At 39.5% G+C, this 19,871-nt stretch overlaps 1 protein-coding gene across 6 annotated transcripts in view; it reads right to left on the bottom strand.

Annotated features, from left to right (window-relative positions):
* The window catches only part of FBXO34 (F-box protein 34), a 103,489-nt gene that overhangs the window by 73,300 nt on the left and 10,318 nt on the right, over positions 1 to 19,871 (bottom strand). For 2 of the 6 annotated variants that reach the window (XR_009500915.1, XM_059914278.1), the window contains exons 2-3: positions 10,313 to 10,417; positions 7,075 to 7,165 (exon numbers count right to left, since the gene is read on the bottom strand). The exons of 1 other annotated variant lie outside the window; for it this stretch is intronic. The gene's annotated coding sequence lies outside the window, so the exon portion shown is untranslated. The remainder of the gene's footprint in view (positions 1 to 7,074; positions 7,166 to 10,312; positions 10,418 to 19,871) is intronic. 3 more of the 6 variants (XM_059914280.1, XM_059914283.1, XM_059914279.1) reach the window with 3 other exon arrangements.

Raw genomic sequence — 19,871 nt, 5'->3', positions numbered from 1 at the left:
ACAAGCTGACAACTATTAGCCCCTTTACTATTTCATTATTCACCAGAAAAAGGAAACAGATTTAGTTCAAATCACAGGCAAGTCCCTTATACTTGGACATATTTGCCCAAAGACTATTAGATTGGATTTAGAAAGAACCTTGCCAACCAAGGGAAAACAATTTCTTATCCTTTAATCAATTCTTCTCTAAACCCAGGAAACACCATACAATTTGTTTCCCATATCTAGTAAGTAACCACTTAGCCCTACTTTCTTTTTTTAAAAAATTTATTTATTTATTTATTTATTTTTGGCTGCGTTGGGTCTTCGTTGCCGTGCGCAGGCTTTCTCTCTAGTTGCGGTGAGCGGGGGCTACTCTTCGTTGCGGTGCACGGGCTTCTCACTGCAGTGGCTTCTCTTGCGGCAGAGCACGGGCTCTAGAGCACAGGCTCAGTAGTTGTGGCACACGGGCTTAGTTGCTCTGCGGCATGTGGGATCTTCCTGGATCAGGGCTCGAACCCGTGTCCCCTGCATTGGCAAGCGGATTCTTAACCACTGCACCACCAGGGAAGTCCCTGCACTACTTTCTAATTATAAAGCCTACTCTAGTCACAGAGTATTCAGACCCACGTCTAGCTATGAGAAAAATAACAACTAAAGGGAGTTTCCTTGAGAACACTCCGCTATCTCTATACTTTCTCCCAAACAAAATACTACGGAATCACTTGATGTGAGCAAAGGCATTTACATTTCTATCCTATTAACTAGCCTAACATCATACAAATTTCCTACATGATCAAGCAGAGGCAACTTAACAGATGGTCATTATCCCAGGTCCAAATGTCTGATCTAGCTGGTAAACAGAAATAAAATCCAAAAGTCGTCTCCAGCTGATGTCCCATAACTCAAACCTAGAAGCTTAGTTGGAATACTCTTACCAGTAAATTGTTTTTAGGTTGGTCTCATGAAAGAAACTATCATTTAAGGAGCCAGAAAGTGTTCCCCTATTTTTGTTCTCATTAGACTTTCTGCATATAACTTTGTAACCAGCTTGCTCTTGTGCAGCTAGAGCTACATCTACATCTTCTGGCCAGTCAGCTTGCTTGGTCCCTGGCTTCCCATGGCCCCCCCTGCTGCTTGTCTTCCCAGTAATCCAATCACTGTTCTTCCTGTACACCTAAAACTGATCTAATGCCTATCTTCTGAACTGTACTGTCTGTCAGACAGCAAAACCACTGGGGAGGGAGCTGAGGTGGGGGGGAGAGACCACAAGAAATAGTAGTGGACTATGGGTACATGTGGCATAACTCACCTGTTCTAACCAGCAGTTCCACAACCTGTCCTGACCAAGTGACTCAGATTGTACACCCTGGCTCACTCTAGCAGACCTGTTCTTGACCCAACCTAACCCTTTAAACTGGGTGTGGTTTCCCTGGCCACCCATCTTGTACCCAAAATATTCTACTTAAGCAGAAGAGTCTCATGGTTAATTATGGCCATGCTTATAGAAAAGGAAGCTAACATTCAAGTATCTCTTCCACACTGTACTGTGCTAGGAGCTTTCTCACTCAAGACCCACCAAAGCCCATTGATATAAATATTGCCCTCATTTTACATGAAGAAACCACAGAACTCCACTATCTTCATATTTGAGAAAATAAAGCTAACTGTATCAGATATTGAATAATGTTAATAAAGATTCTTTTTAATGTTTCCCTTAACGGGGTTACTTTTCATGTTGTTCACTGTGTGAAGAGTAGTCCACTGCAGTGCCAAGGAATCTAGCTTAAACAATTTCTAATTAGCTACCACCTCACCTTAAAAATTCTGCTTCGCCAAAAAGAAAATGCCACATCTTAAACGGCATCATATACTTATACACTATTTAAATTAAATTCTAATGGCCATACTACCCAAAGCAATCTACAGATTTAATGTGATCCCTATCAAATTACCCATGACATTTTTCAAATAACTAGAACAAATAATCCTAAAATTTATATGGAACTACAAAAGACCCAGAATTGCCAAAGCAATCCTGAAGAAAAAGAACAAAGCTAAAGGCATAAACCTCCCAGACTTCAGACAATACCACAAAGCTACAGTAATCAAAACAGTGTGGTATTGGCATGAAAACAGACATATGGATCAATGGAACAGAATAGAGTCCAGAAATAAACCCACACACCTATGGTCAATTATTTTTGACAAAGGAGGCGAGACTATACACTGGAGAAAAGACAGTCTCTTCAGCAAGTTGTGTTGGGAAAGCTAGACAGCTGCATGTAAATCAATGAAATTAGAACAATTCCTCACACCATACACAAACTCACAATGGCTTAAAGACTTAAATATAAGATAGGACACCATAAAACTCCTAGAAGAGACCACAGGCAAAACATTCTCTGACACAAATCATAGCAATATTTTCTTAGCTCACTCTCCCAAGGCAATGGAAATAAAAGCAAAAATAAACAAATGGGACCTAATCAAACTTACAAGCTTTTGCACATCAAAGGAATCCATAAACAAAACAAAAAGACAACCTACAGATTGGGAGAAAATATTTGCAAGTGATGCGACTGACAAGGGCCTAATTTCCAAAATATACAAACAGCTCATACAACTCGATAACAAAAAAACAAACAACCCAATCAAAAAATTACATTTCTGGGACGTCCCTGGTGGTGCAGTGGTTAAGAACCCGCCTGCCAATGCAGGGGACACGGGTTCAAGCCCTGGTCCGGGAAGATCCCACTTGCCGCAGAGCATCTAAGCCCGTGCACCACAACTACTGAGCCTGTGCTCTAGAGCCCGCGAGCCACAATTACTGAGCCTGCAAGCCACAACTACTGAAGCCCACGTGCCTAGAGCCCGTGCTCCACAGCAAGAGAAGCCACTGCAACAAGGAGCACACACAGCGCAACGAAGAGGGGCCCCCACTCACTGCCAACTAGAGAAAGCCCACGCGCAGCAACAAAGACCCAATACAGCCAAAAATAAATAAATAAACAAATTTTTAAAAATAAAGTTTATCATGGATTCTTTAAAAATAAAAAGACATTTCTCTGAAGAAGACTTACAGATGGCCAACAGGAACATGAAAAGATGCTCAACATCACTAATTATTAGAGAAATGCAAATCAAGGTATCACCTCACACCAGTCAGAATAGCCATCATTAAAAACTCCACAAACAATAAATGCTGGAGAGGGTGTGAGAAAAGGGAACCCTCCTACACGGTTGGTGGAAATGTAAATTGGTGCAGCCACTATGGAGAACAGTATGGAGGTTCCTTAAAAAACTAGAGTTACCATGTGATTCAGCAATCCTACTCCTGGGCATATATCCAGAGAAAATTATAATTCAAAAACATACATGCACCTCAATGTTCACAGCAGTGCTATTAACAATAGCCAAGACATGGAAGCAACCTAAATGTCCATCCACAGATGGATAAAGAAGATGTGGTACACGTACACACACCCCCCACACACACAATGGAATACTACTGAGCCATAAAAAAGAATGAAATAATGCCATCTGCAGAAATGTGGATAGACCCAGAGATTATTATACTAAGTGTAGTAAGTCAGACAGAGAAAGACAAATATCATATGATATCACTTACATGTGAGCTCTAAAATATGATACAAATAAACTTATTTACAAAACAGAAACAGACTCACAGACATAGAAAACAAATTTATGGTTACCAAAGGGGAAAGGGGAGAGGGATAAATTAGGAGTTTGGGATTAGCAGATACAAACCACTACATATAAAATAGAGAAACAACGAGGTCCTACTCTATAGTACAGGAAACTATTTTCAATATCTTGTAATAACCTAAAATGGAAAAGAATATAAAAAAGAATATATATGTATAACTGAATCACTTTGCTGTACACCAGAAACTAACACAACATTGTAAATCAACTATACTTCAATAAAATATAAAAAAATTTTAGGGACTTCCCTGGTGGTCCAGTGGTTAAGAATCCGCCTTCCAATGCAGGGGACGCGGGTTCGATCCCTGGTCGGGGAACTAAGATCCCACATGTCGCAGGGCAACTAGGCCCGTGCGCCGCAACTACTGAGCCCGCGTGCTCTGGAGCCCACACACCACAACAAAAGATCCCGCATGCCGCAACGAAGATCCCACGTGTCGCAACTAAGACCCAATGCAGCCAAATAAAACAAACAACAACAACAACAAAATTAAAAATAAATTTTAAAAAAATCAAATTCTAAAATGTACAAATTAGTAATCTTTATATCTTCAGAATTACTAGTATATTTAGTATGCTTACTGGTGATATAACAGCTTAATAAAAACATATCATTCACTCTACACACAATAATTGCTTCTGGGGAAGACACCTAAAGGTACACTGTGAGAAAATGACTGACTTTTCAATATATACCCTTTTGTACCATTTTAAACCTTTATCATTTGCATGTATTATATATTCTATAAGGAAGTATGCCTCCAGATTCAATCACTAATTTACAGGAGATACAGAGGACATAAGAACATGTTAATTAAGCTAAGCCCCAGGGATAGAGTCATTAAAATCCAGACTCTGAGAAACTCTAAAGGACATAAAACCTGATTTCTTTAATAAACAGATTTCAAGGGAGAGAGAAAATGAGAGAGGCAGCAAGGGGAACCTCTAGATTAAAAGGGACTTAAAAGTCATTACCAACCAACTGCAAATTAGGGACTTTATATGGATACTGATTCAAACTATGATATCTGAGACAACCAGACATTTGAACACTGGATATCTGATGATATTAAGGAACTTAAGGGGGGTGAGATAGATAGATAGATAGATAGATAGACTTTTTTTTTTAAAGAGTCCTTATCTTTTAAAGATGCACTAGACTCCAAATGAAATGATACCTGGGATTTGCTTGAAAATAATCCAGGAAGAAGAAGAGGGGGAATAAATGAAACAAAATTAGGCATGATTTGATTACTGTCAAAGCTGGGTGATCGGTACATGGGGCTTTACTAATGCATTTCATCTACTTTTATGTGATTAAAATTTTCCATAACAAGTTAGAAAGTCAAATATTTGCAAGATGCAAATATTTTTATGTAAATGAAAACCAAGTCTAAAAATGATACCACATATAACTTGAACATATCTGGGTTTTAGATGACATAAAGGAATCTTATGATACTAAGATAGAGAGTAAAATTCAGAAGCTAGGTGTCAGATCAATCTGTTAATTTTGTTAGGTAGGATAATGGTACTGTGGTTATGGGGGAAAATGCATTTTTTAAAGACACATATTGATGTATTTAGGGCTAAAATGACATGATATCTAGAATTTGCTTTAAAAAATTTAATTGGGACAAGAATAAACAAGTATGGCAAAATATTGAAACTAACTGGTACATATATAGGGGGCTCAGTGACTCTACCTCTGTGTGTATTTCCATTTTAAAACGTAAATAATATGATTATAATAACAGTAACAATAATAGATTCTAAGAACTTCCTCCACTGTGTGGGAGAAGGAAAAAAACAAGATAAATAACCCGAACTAAAACATCTTAGTTCAGATAAGGGTCAAGTTTGGGGGGAGGAGGGCAAGAACCACTACACAAGAGTTTTACTGGGACTTCCCTGGTGGCGCAGTGGTTAAGAATCCACCTGCCGGGCTTCCCTGGTGGCACAGTGGTTAAGAATCTGCCAATGCAATGGACACGGGTGCGGGAACCTGTGGGCCAGAAAGATCCCACATGCCGCAGAGCAGCTAAGCCCATGCGCCACAACTACTGAGCCTGAGCTCTAGAGCCCACGTGAGCCCACAAGTGAGCCCACGTGCCACAACTACTGAAGCCTCCGTGCCTAGAGTTGGTGTTCTGAAACAAGAGAAGCCATCGTGATGAGAAGCCTGCGTACCACAACAAACAGTAGCCCCCGCTCTCCGCAGCTAGAGAAAGGTCGCACACAGCAATGAAGACCCAACGCAGCCAAAAAAAAAAAAAGAAGTTTTACTCCTTCAACTCACCTGAATTTTACAAATAGCAGAGGGTATGGTAAGGAAAATCTCACAGTATTCCACCATAATTGGGGCAACACTCGAAGCAAAGAAAAAAAAAATTTTTTTTTCAAGAATTATTTCCTCCTGCCAGTCTTGCCCTAGATATCCATTTATAAAGAAACTTTCAATGTTTCTCAAGTTCAAGAAGTAGGATTGTCAGTGAGTGTTTTGTATGGAGACAGAGCTTCCTAACACCCTGAGCACATATGATTCTGATTGTACATAGAGTTTCTGGGCGTGAAAATGGTTTTTTCATTGCTAGTTTTCTGGCTCCAAAACTACTTTTATCAAGTTATCTTGAGTGAGATTCGTTTTTGGAGGGAAGATGGGGACCTTTGAAAGACTTTTATGAAAACATTTGCCCATATACATCTCAGCACTTCAAGTAATGATACCAATGATACCACTTTGAGGTTCTAAAGAGAAAAACACAATCTAAAATTACTTAATCCCGCCAAAATTTCTGCTGTGGGCAATCACCACCATGATTGTTATTACTGGAAGGGAGAAAAAGAAATTAACACTTTCTGAGATTTTACTAAATGCCACTATTTAATATGCATTTTTAATTAAGTCCTCTTAACAACCTAATAGGTAGGTACTATTATTGTCCAAAAATTACAAATGAGAAAAGTGGGGCACTGAAAGGTTAAGTAACTTGTTAAGCAGCTTCCTATAACTAAGTGGCAGAACCAGACTTGAACCCAAACAGTCCGGCTCCAACATCTGGGCTACTCTCTGCTATACTACTCTGTACCCTAACTTTTCACCCTGAAGCGCAGGAAAGATGACCACTTGAACATTTCTAGACCCTTGATCATTGACCCTCTTCACATTCCTGGTTACCTTTGAGATTTTACATTATTAAAAAAAACAAAATAAACAAAGGAAACTAACAAAACCAAAAAAACTCTGGCAGGTCCTTCTTTAATGAAATTAAATAGTCTGGAGAGAATTAACGGCAGCTATTACATTAGAACCACTGACCAAGGCTAATAGGGCCCCCTAACTGCCCACCCTAATGCAAAGCTCACCAGCTGACGAACCCTGTCTAGATACAGAGATCCCAATCAGTTTCATATTGCTTCATTCTTCCATTTGATTGGTTAGATCAGAATCAAACATCTGTAACATGAAACAGACAAGGAAACAAAAAGTTAAAGAAATGCGACAAAGGAATAAACAATTCATAAAACAGAACTTGTGAAAAGCTCTCTGAGATCCTCAGAAAGGCAAGATGTTGCATTCATAAAGCAAGACAGGAAGCTGTGAAAAAGCAAAAGAGTACAAGAAAAGACTCTTGAAAAAAAATTTTTAAAAAGGCAGTAGGGACTTCCCTGGTGGCGCAGTGGTTGAGAGTCTGCCTGCCAATGCAGGGGACACGGGTTCGAGCCCTGGTCTGGGAAGATCCCACATGCCGCGGACCAACTGGGCCCGTGAGCCACAATTACTGAGCCTGCGCGTCTGGAGCCTGTGCTCTGCAACAAGAGAGGCCGCGATAGTGAGAGGCCCGCGCATCGCGATGAAGAGTGGCCCCTGCTTGCCGCAACTAGAGAAAGCCCTCGCACAGAAACGAAGACCCAACACAGCCAAAAAATAAATAAATACAATTAAAAAAAAAAAAAAAAAAGGCAGTATAAGGTTTTATATGGTGGAGACAAAACCTAGAAAGTAGAAACAGAGACAAGAAATTAACCGAATGACACACAGCATCAGTCCAGGAGGTCAGTACTTAACTAACAAAAATTCCAGAATGAAAAGAAAAAAAACTTGGAGAGGAAATTTTCAGAGAAATATAAATTTTCCACAACTAAAAGATTTAATAAACTAATAGATTTATAGAGTCTTCCAATTAATAGGGGGCACTCAGTGCTCAAATGAATAGAGACCCACACCAAGTTATATCACTGGGAAATTTCAGACAAAGACAAAAAAGCCTCCAGAGAAAAGGCAGCTCATCTGCAGAGAAACAAGAATCAAACTGGCCTTCTCCCACGGCAATAGAAATAAAACCAAAAAATAAACAAATGGCACCTAATCAAACTTACAAGTTTTTATACAGCAAAGGAAACCATAAATAAAACAAAAAGACAACCTACGGACTGGAGAAAATACTTGCAAATGATGCAACTGACAAGGGCTTAATTTCCAAAAATACAAACAGCTCACACAACTCAATAACAAACAAACAACCCAATCGAAAAATGGGCAGAAGGGCTTCCCTGGTGGTGCAATGGTTAAGAATCCACCTGCCAACGCAGGGGACACGGGTTCGAGCCCTGGTCCGGGAAGATCCCACATGCCGCGGAGCAACTAAGCCCGTGCACCACAACTACTGAGCCTGCACTCTGGAGCCCGCGAGCCACAACTACTGAGCCTGTAAGCCATAACTACTGAAGCCTGCACACCTACAGCCTGTTCTCTGCAACAAGAAGCCACTGCAACGAGAAGCCCGTGCACCGCAACGAAGAGTAGCCCCCCCTCGCCGCAACTAGAGAAAGCCCATGCGCAGCATCAAAGACCCAACACAGCCAAAAATAAATAAAATAAAATAAATTAATTTAAAAAAAAAAAGAAAAAAGGACAGAAGACCTAAATAGACATTTCTCCAAAAAAGACTTACAGATGGCCAACAAGCACATGAAAAGATGCTCATGATCGCTAATTATTAGAGAAATGCAAATCGAAACTACAATGAGGTTCCACCTCACACCGGTTAGAAAGGCCATCACTAAAAAGTCTACAAATAACAAATGCTGGAGAGGGTGTGGAGAAAAGGGAACACGCCTTGCACTGTTGGTGAGAATGTAAATTGGTGCAGCCACTATGGAAAATAGTATGGAGGTTCCTCAAAAAACTAAAAATAGAGTTGCCATATGATCCAGCAATTCCACTCCTGGGCAGATATCCAGACAAAACTATAATTTGAAAAGATACACGCACCCCAATGTTAACAGCAGCACTATTTAGAATAGCCAAGACATGGAAACAACCTAAATGTCCATCAACAGAGGAATGGATAAAGAAGATGTAGGGTGTGTGTGTGTCTAGACACACACACACACACACACAAATGAAATATTACTCAGCCATTAAAAAGAATGAAATATGAAATAATGCCATTTGCAGCAACGTGGATGGACCTAGGGACTTCCCTGGCAGTCCAGTGGTTAAGACTCTGCACTCCCACTTCCGGGGGTGTGGGTTTGATCCCTGGTTGGGGAACTAAGATCCCGCATGCTGCATGGCGTGGGCAAAAAAAAAAAGGATGGACCTAGAGATTATCATAATAAGTGAAGTAAGTCAGAGAGAGAAAGACAAATACCATATGATATCAGTTTGATGTGGAATCTAAAAAAAAATGATACAAATGAAATTATTTACATAACAGAAACAGACTCACAGACATAGAAAAGAAACCTATGGTTACCAAAGGGGAAAGGTGGGGGGGAGGGATAAATTAGGAGTTTGGGATGAACATACACACACTACTATATATAAAATAATCAACAAGGACCTACTATATAGCACAGGGAACTCTACTCAATATTCTGTGATAACCTAAATGGGAAAAGAATCTGAAAAAGAATGGATATATGTATATGTAAAACTGAATCACTTTGTTGTACACCTGAAACTAACACAGCATTGTAAATAAACTATACTCCAATATAAAATAAAAATTAAATTTAAAAAAAGAAAGAGAAAGACGAATACCATATGATATCACTTATATGTGGAATCTAAATTATGACACAAATGAACTTATCTACGAAACAGAAACCAACTCGCAGACATAGAGAACAGACTTGTGGTTGCCAAGGATGGGGGAGAGGTTGGGAATTTGTGATTAGCCGATGCAAACTATTATATATAGAATGGATAGACAACAAGGTCCTACTGTATAGGGAACTACTGTACAGGGAACTATATTCAATACCCTTGGATAAACCATAATGGAAAAGAATATGAAAAAGAATGTACAGATAGGTATAACTGAATCACTTTGCTGTACAGCAGAAATTAACACAACACTGTAAATCAACCATATTTCAATAAAATAAATTTTTAAAAAAAGAATCAAACTGGCCTAAGACTTATCAATATTGAAGAATACTAGTGAATAATGAAGCAATGCCTTTGAAGTTCTGACAGAAAATTATGTTCAACCTAGAATTCTACTCTTAGCCACACTAACATTCCATTTTAAGAATAAAATAAAAACATTTTCAGACAAGGAATTACTCAATATTTACCTCCCACATATCTTACCTTAGTATGTACCCCAGCAAAACAAGGCAATAAACCAAGAAAGACGACTCTATGCGAAATGAGCACAATGAAGGCAAGTCACAGGATGTTCACTGAGCAGCAGTTCTAAATAAAACAGATTGGAGCAGAAGATACAGGACATCAAGAGAGGGGTAACTATGAAAAAGGGAGATACCAGAAATTTCATTCTATCTTATAGAAAATGAAAAAATTAAGGTCAGTTATAAAAGCTAACAACACCCCCTCCAAAAATATACAACAGAGAACTCTGATGTGGAGAGGTCGTGGCACCCTGTTTTATCTTTGTAGAACTACCTTCTCCCCACCCCAACACATGTGCTTTAAATGGGGTGGACTCCACACCCATCTCCATCTGGGCATGTGACCAGGCTCTAACTAATCTATTCTCTCCACCTTGCCATAGCAACTTGTTCAGAAATAAGCACAGAGCCGAGAATCAGCACTGGTGGGGGAGAGAGGTGAAGTAGGAGGTTACTGAAAATAAAGCCAAAGGAGGAAACCACACAGATACAGTGAGAGACCAGTTCTTCAAAGTAACATTTGAGCACATGGATCCAATCCTATTCTATCCCCCTGGACTCTCAGTTCTGGAAACCAATTTTCTTTCTCACTTAAGTTCTAACTGAACTGGTTTTCTAACACTTATAAGGATCCCTAACCAAAACACTCCTCTTTCAAAGCCAGAAGTCAAAAGACACCACCTACTGTTAATGATATAAAAATAAACATATAGTATTTACTAAGGTGACCAGAGCTAAAAATGATGATATATAACTATTTCAAAAAGAAGGTAGGGAATGGGGTAGTGGTGTTGGGATATAATTCTTCATGGGTCTCTATGTCTTGCAAGCGAGGCGCTGACTGCTCTTTGCTCTGGAATATAATCTCAAGGATGTTCATATATCAAACCACCTTAGAAGACAGAAACTCTTCCTCCAGAGCAAAGAGCCAGCATACTACTGTCTCCCTCTGGAGCAAAGAGCAGGCATGCTTACTGCCCATTATAAAATATTTGCAATCCCTAAACTCAGAGTTTTTCTCCAGTAACGAAACTCATTATGTGAACAGGTGTTATCCGGCCCTCCCCTCAGTGCCCTGTGGGAACTGTGGCTCAGGACACTGGCACAAATGAATGTTGATACCCTAGCTACGGCTATTGCTGTGAGTAATAAACTCTACTTCATCTCTGACTCTGCCTCCTACCAGAATAGGAGTCTTTACCTTCCACCAGCATCCATGAAACTGTGGCAGGCTAATTTGTTAGCTTCATGTAGAGTAAACTCTCAGATCCTTTCTAATTCCTTTTTTTTTTGGCTGCGTTTGGTCTTTGTTGCTGCGTGCGGGCTTTCTCTAGTTGTGGCGAGTAGGAGCTACTCTTCGCTGCGGTGTGCAGGCTTCTCATCACAGTGGCTTCTCTTTTTGTGGAGCACGGGCTCCAGGCGCGGGCTTCAGTAGTTGCAGCACACAGGCTCAGTAGCTGTGCCCTAGAGCACAGGCTGAGTAGTTGTGGCACATGAGCTCAGTAGTTGTGGCACAGGGCTTAGTTGTTCTGCAGCATGTGGGATCTTCCTAGACCAGGAATCGAACCCGTGTCCCCTGCATTGGCGGGTGGATTCTTTTTTTTTTTTAATTTATTTATTTTATTTTATTTTTTTTATTTATTTAATTTTTTTTGGTCTGCATTGGGTCTTCGTTGCTGCACACGGGCTTTTCCCTGGTTGTGGCGAGTGGGGGCTACTCTTCGTTGTGGTGCACAGGATTCTCATTGTGGTGGCTTCTCTTGTTGGGAGCACAGGCTCTAGCTGCACAGGCTTCAGTAGTTGTGGCACGCGGGCTCTAGAGTACAGGCTCAGTAGTTGTGGCACACGGGCTTAGCTGCTCTGCGGCATGTGGGATCTTCCCGGACCAGGGCTCGAACCCATCTCTCCTGCACTGGCAGGCAAATTCTTAACCACTGCACCACCAGGGAAGTTCCCTTTGTAATTCTTGACAGGTGGTAAATGGGAGCTAAATCTTAACTATCACTCCAGAAAGTCAATAGATAATGCTTAAAATTGACAAATCAAGAAATGGAAGTAGGGCTTCCATGGTGGCGCAGTGGTTAAGAATCCACCTGCCAATGCGGGGGACACGGGTTCGAGCCCTGGGCCGGGAAGATCCCACATGCCGCAGAGCAACTAAGCCCGTGCGCCACAACTACTGAAGCCTGCGAGCCACAACTACTGAAGCCCATGCGCCTAGAGCCCGTGCTCCGCAACAAGAGAAGCCACCGCAATGAGAAGCCTGCGCACCACAATGAAGAGTAGCCCCTGCTCACCACAACTAGAGAAAGCCCATGAGCAGCAACAAAGACCAAACGCAGCCAAAATTAATTAATTAATTAATTAATTTTGAAAAAGAAATGGAAGTAAAAGCACATTAATATGGGGGATTATCACTAAAAGAATCAAATAGAGAAACAATTGAAGTAGTTCCCTCAGGAAAGGAACTGGGGAGGCATAGGACAAGAGGATTACTGTTTTCACCATAAACTCTTCTGAACCATTACATTTTCCCCCCACCATCATGCATTTGAGAAAGAAGCCTTTCTTGGCTCCTTTAAAGGGGAAAAAAAGAAGTGTACAAGAAAAAAATCTTTCAGTACTTTCATCCCACTAAAATTGAATGGTAGCATCAAGAAAAGTACCTAGGGGCTTCCCTGGTGGCGCAGTGGTTGAGAATCTGCCTGCCGATGCAGGGGACACGGGTTCGAGCCCTGGTCTGGGAAGATCCCACATGCCGCGGAGCAACTAGGCCCGTGAGCCACAACTACTGAGCTTGCGCCTCTGGAGCCTGTGCTCTGGTACGAGAGGCTGCGATAGTGAGAGCCCCGCGCACCGCGATGAAGAGTAGCCCCCGCTTGCCGCAACTAGAGAAACCCCTTGCACAGAAACGAAGACCCAACACAGCCAAAAAATAAATAAATAAATAAAGTGAAATTCTTTTAAAAAAAAAGAAAAGTACCTAATTAAGTATAATGCTCTCATCATAGTTCTGGAAACCTAAAAGGGAAACTCTCTCACCAGTGATCATCTCAAGCCAGAAAACAGTCTTAATGTATCTCCAAAAAAGTATGTCACATCTTGCTTTGGAGAGGTTTTGTTCAATAAAATGATTCTACTAGCTATGTACACAATAGTGTCCTACAACTTCTATGGAAAGCACATTACTGGCTTCAGCATATAAATATGTACCCTTAAGCATAATTTCCTGCAATTACAGATTCTAGGTTACCCTTAAATCACTAGTGTTTTAAAAGTGAAATTAAAATTAATTTATGGGAACAAAGAAGAAATATTCTTATGGCAAAGGGAATAAAATATGCCATCTTACAAGAAAAAAAAAATAGACAAACAGTTAATTAAGGTTCAAAAAGTAATTCACATTAAAGAATCAGAATTTTCTAATCAAAATTTGAAATTACAAATTATTTTGTATGGTAGGTAGTGCATGACTATTTCCATTTAGTATAATTTTATACAAATTACAGGGAAGTTTTTTCTTAAAAATCCAGAACAGCAAAGCCTACCCACTGTCTACCCCTCTACTCCTCCACTAAATTATACTTCCTATACAGCCACATTATAACTTTTGCCCTCCTGCTGAATCTAATTTTTAGGGGAAATGAAGGAAGAGCACACAAATTCTGCCCCAGAGATAAGCTAAAGTGTTCTTGGGCTAAACTATAAGTCTAAGTAAAATAGGATCTGGTTAGGAGCTATCTCTGTTTTTATTTAAAATACACTTTATTTAAATTAGCATTGGTTAACTTTAACCTAACATTACTGCTTCAATCACAGTGGTCTCAGTCAATCTACTTAACTCTTGAGAAGCTGGAGCAAATAAAAGATCTCTGTGAAGTTAGAGTTTCACTAAGGTGTTGCTAATTTCTTTTTCACTCCTAGGTGCTCTTCACTAGGAAGGCTTTTTGTGTAGTGAAGTTCCTCTATAGTCAGACTGCGTGGGTTTGAAATCCAGCTCCAACACACTGCCTAGGCAAGCTGCTTAACCTCTAAGCCTCAGTTTTCTTTTTTGGAATTTTTGAATTTTATTTTATTTATTTTTTTATACAGCAGGTTAAGACTCAGTTTTCTGCAAGAATAAAGGGACACAAATACTTTCCTCATACAGTTGTTACCAAGATTTTTTTAAAAATACACATTAAAAAAAATTAAAAATAAATAAATAAATAAAAATACACATAAAATGTTTGGCATAAGACCTAGTCAAAAGAAATAAAGAGGGCTTCCCTGGTGGCGCAGTGGTTAAGAATCCACCTGCCAATGCAGGGGACACGGGTTCGAGCCCTGGTCTGGGAAGATCCCACATGCCGCGGAGCAACTGGGCCCGTGAGCCACAACTACTGAGCCTGCGCGTCTGGAGCCTGTGCTCTGCAACGAGAGAGGCCGCTATAGTGAGAGGCCCACGCACCGCGATGAAGAGTGGCCCCCGCTCGCCGCAACTAGAGGAAGCCCAAGCACAGAAACGAAGACCCAACACAGCCAAAAATAAATAAATAAATAAAAGATGTACCAAAAATTCAGCTATCTACAGTCTACTTTGGGAAACCTCTAAAAAAAAAAAAGAAAGGGAAGAAGACAGCTATTAATATTGTCACTACTTACTTCATGGAAAGCCACCTCCAGTAGGAAAGAGATGTTCCATCTGCACACCGTGGAACACAGAGACTCTTTCTTATTAATTAAACCACCACTGAAGGCTATGGAAAGGAACTTCACTACAAAGATGCTGGAAGCATGAAGCAGATGATGCATTTCAGCAAGCCAAACTCAGTCACTGTTCTACCAAGAGGACAGAGTCCTTAAACTTTGCACAGGTTTGTTTACCTTGGTATCATTATGGAACACAGTGGTAGGCAAAAGCAAAACTTTTTAAACAATGGAAGTACTTTTAAATATAAATTTTTAATGTAAATTATTTTATAGCTAGCTTTCTCACATTACTTTCTTTCTGACCTTCATTCATTCAACAAACGTTTGTTGAGCATCTATGAGTCTCTTGGAATACAGTGAACAAACGATCAAAGCCCTCAAGAAACTAACATTTGGTGGTGAGAAAGACAATAAATAATCATAATAAGTAAATTTTATAGTATATGTTTCAAGGAGGTAACTATTATGGGGGAAAAACAGACTAGGGTAAGGGAACTTGGAAGTGCAGGAGGAGAGTGGCGGTTGCCATTTTAAACAGGGCGGTCAGCGTAGGCTTCCTTGAGAAGGTGCTACTTAAGAAGAGATTTGGAAGAGGTAAGGAAGTTAGGCATGAAGATTTATCTAGGCACAGGTAACAGCCTAAGGCAAGCACCATCACCACGATCTAACAAATAAGCAAAAATGTTGTCTCTTAATAATATCACCTTCTCCCAAGAAAAACGTGTGCTAGCAAAACCAAAAAAAAAAAAAAAATTATATTAATTCATTCAACAAATGTTTAGCTAAGAACACAGAAGAGAACATGATATGCACCACTTTCTATTCTAAACTATAAAGACCTCAGCAAGGGGACTGAGGTTGACTACAAAGTTCTGAAGTGTAAGAAATATTTTTTCTGTTATTTAGCTTATTGGGCCTTCACTTCACTGCTTTTCAAAAAAAAAAAAAAAAGGCAGATTTACAGACATCTGTCCTCCAGATAAGGTGGGATGATACTACCTACACTGAAAGTATCTCCAAGTCTCTATTCTTTAAAGCATAGATATTGGTCCCTTAAGTTTCTTCACCTAAAGAGTTGATAATTTCAAAAGTACTAACAATGATATTATATTAACATCTTCTCCCCCTGCCTCCAACAGGCCAAAACATTGCTACTGGGAGTCTAATAATTTTTCTAACACTTTTCCAAGATCCACTTCAACTATAGAAAAAATGTGATCTACCAAGTACAAGGTGCTATATGCCATGCACCATGGTAGCTAAGTAAGAGGTCTCCGCTCTCCAAGACCTCATCATGTGGTATGGAAAAACATATGCATTAGCTATCTTTTATGCTATTTACTACTTCAAAAGTAAGTATAGCTCATAATACCACTTAGTTGCAAAGAAAAATACTATGATTTTTTTTCCCTCAAATCCCAACCAAAAGGTTATATTTATAGAGTTGAAAACACATTTTACAAACCCTTACACTATAAAAAATTACAATCTTAGCAGAATATATTTTATATCATTTATCTGATCCCACTTAGCAACTAGAGAGTAAAAGCTTAGAAAGTTAAGAGACCCACAACAAGAAATATCATATAAAAGGAACCAAATGGAATATATTTATTGATTACTTTATTTTTCCCCAATTACGTTAACAGATATTTTAAGATCAGTTGAAAACACGTTTCTACATATTAAGGCATGTATGCAAGAGAAAACAGAGGACCAAAAGAAAAAAGAATAGCACACTTTAACCTCATGCCCTAATCTACTTTTTAATTAAGTGCACAAATCCTGAAAAACACTCCTGAAGTATTTATGGCTAGAAATGTTTCTCTTCTAACCTCAACCATCAGTCTCCTCTTAGGACTGGCCTAAATAAAAAGGTAACATGCTGTTATATGCTTCACCCAACTTAGCATTACATTAGCTGGCTGTGTAGTCCATGTTTTCAAGGTATCGTACATAGAGCAGAAGTACTTTGTCTCTTTCTACTTAAATGGCCTATCAGGCATATTAGAGCTACCCTGTCATCATGTTTTACCAATGAGATTAGCAAATATGAAAACTGTCAGCAAGGATATGAAAAAATAGGTGTACTCTCAAACTGCAAATACTCTTTGACCCAGCAGTTCCACTTCTGGGAATTTATCCCAAAAGACAACCCATGAAGAAAATTATTCGCTACAACATTGTTTCTAATAGGAAAAGATAGCAAGACTCCATTTCTCAACCTCCCTTGCATTCAGATGTGGCTGTGAACTAAGTTCTGGCTAACAAAACATGACTGGAAGTGTCCTGAAGTAGCAGCTTCTAGAAACCTCCCTGTAAAAAGGCTGGCATGTAAACCTTTGCCCCTTCTTGCATCCTGCTGCTCAGAATGGGCTGCAGTAGTTGGAGATCCAGCTAGGTCAATGAGGACAAGGGCAACATGCAGCAGAGCAGTAAGAGCACAGAAAGAATCCAGGCAATCACTGCGGGGCGGTGTTTCTGTGAATTTTACTGTAATTATTATGCCTCAAAAAGAGAGAAAGAGAAAAGAGAAATGCCATGAGTGCTATACCAGCCCTAGAACACTTACCTAAACTTTTATAAGAAAAAGAAATACTTCATTGTTTAACCCACTGTTAGTTTAGCTTTTGTATCACTAATACACTCTTCATATGCCAATATGTAAAGAATGAAAAAATCAAGTGAAAAAGGCAAGATAACGTTACGTAGAATATGCTACCATTTATTATTTTTTTTAATAAATTTTTTTATTATTTATTTATTTATTATTTTTGGCTGCGTTGGGTCTTTGCTGCTGCGCACGGGCTTTCTCTAGTCGCGTGCGGGGGCTACTCTTCGTTGCAGTGCGCGGGCTTCTCATTGCGGTGACTTCTCTTGTTGCGGAGCACGGGCTCTAGGCAGGTGGGCTTCAGTAGCTGCGGCTCACGGTCTCTAGAGCACAGGCTCAGTAGTTGTGGCGCACGGGCTTAGTTGATCCGCGGCATGTGGGATCTTCCCGGACCAGGGCTCGAGCCCGTGTCCCCTGCATTGGCAGGCGGGTTCTTAACCACTGCACCACCAGGGAAGCCCTATGCTACCATTTATGTTTTTAAAGGTAGGGAAAATAGACTATACACGAGAAGACTATGTAAGAAACTAGTAACAGTGGTTGCCCTAGTGAGGGAAAAGTATGCCCAAGGCACAGAATAGAAAATATCTCACTTTTTGCACCTTTCACATTTTGAACCATGCAAACACATTACCTATTTTAAAAATAAATGTTCTTTAATCCTATTAAACAAAATTAAATATTTCGTTTAATTTTTTTGAAATTTTGGTATATGCAGATTTTAATGATTTGAAGACTTACATTGACTTTAGTTTCAAGATGATCCCACACTGAACTTAATTACTGAGACTCCTAGATACAAAAATGACAAAAGAATAAAAAGTGTTGGAAGGGGTAAAAAGGGAAGGAGAGTGCTGAGAACTCTTCTTTTGAGGAAAACGGCAAGAAAACATTTTAACCAAAAAGAGAAGCACTGGGATCATTCTACTGCTGGAAATATATACTATATATCTTTTAATTTCTCATTATCTGCTTTTAATGAAAAACAAACAAAAGCAGCTAGCTAAATCAAAAAGGCCAACAAGGCTTTTCTCTGATTAGCTGAAGGAATCAAACAAAAGGTTCTTTCTTGTTAGGAGTATAGATTCTGAAGAGTTACAAATAGTAATGTGAAAGTCTCCGTATCAGATTAGAAATTGAAATAAAATGAGGATTTCTGAGAAATTTATCAAATTGACCACAGGTGGTTTTCTGTTCTCAACACTATTTTGTAACGTGTATATATAAACCCTGTTAAGCTTTTATGGTGTAAACAGAATAACAAAAGAGTTACTCGGACTTCCCTGGGGGCGCAGTGGTTAAGAATCCGCCTGCCAATGCAGGGAACACCGGTTCGAGCCCTGGTCCGGGAAGATCCCACATGCCGCAGAGCAACTAAGCCTGTGCGCCACAACTACTGAGCCTGCGCTCTAGAGCCCGTGAGCCACAACTACTGAAGCCCAGGCGCCTAGAGCCCGTGCTCCGCAACAAGAGAAGCCACCGCAATGAGAAGCCCACGCACCGCAACCAAGAGTAACCCCCGCTCTCCGCAACTAGAGAAAGTCTGTGCGCAGCCACAAACACCCAACGCAGCCAAAAATAAATTAAATAAATAAATAAATTTATTAAAAAAAAAAAAAGTTACTGAAAATCTACTACTCTTAAATAGACCATTTAATTTTGTCAGTTGCCCAAGCCTTGGCCTATACATTCATGTATTTTTGTGTATGATTAGTATATATATTTTATATACCATTTTCACATACTTATTTCTATGTAATGATAATTAAGTTGAATGAAATAAAAAATATTCACTTTATAAATCCATAAAATTTTGGATTTTTATTTTTAAAAGGTAACTCAGTAAGAAAGTCCTATCTCTTGCTCTAATTCCGGAAGAGGATTATTCAGATCCTAAGTCAGAGGCCACCAACCATTTACTGATGATCCCAATTACCAACAACCTCTTAAGTGACAAATACATACAAATAAACCCAGAAAAAGGAGGCATCATTTACATGCTCTTGTTGATAATAGTAAAAACATTAAATTGTTTCTAACAGGGTTGGATGGTCACAAACAAAATCTCTAACCCTTTAGAAATTCCTAGTAGCTACTATGGAAATTTCTTGGGGCCTCTGGAACACAAGTAGGCATAGACAATAATCATTAAGCCCTTCAAAGTAAATCCTTCTGAAGGCAAAGACTATATTTTCCAATACAGTACTGTGTATTA

This window comes from Balaenoptera ricei, chromosome 2 (genome assembly GCF_028023285.1).
Source record: "Balaenoptera ricei isolate mBalRic1 chromosome 2, mBalRic1.hap2, whole genome shotgun sequence".
In the NCBI taxonomy this organism is placed as follows: Eukaryota; Metazoa; Chordata; class Mammalia; order Artiodactyla; family Balaenopteridae; genus Balaenoptera; species Balaenoptera ricei.
Note: the sequence above shows the minus strand (reverse complement) of the source record. Positions and strands in the feature narration are given on the sequence as shown.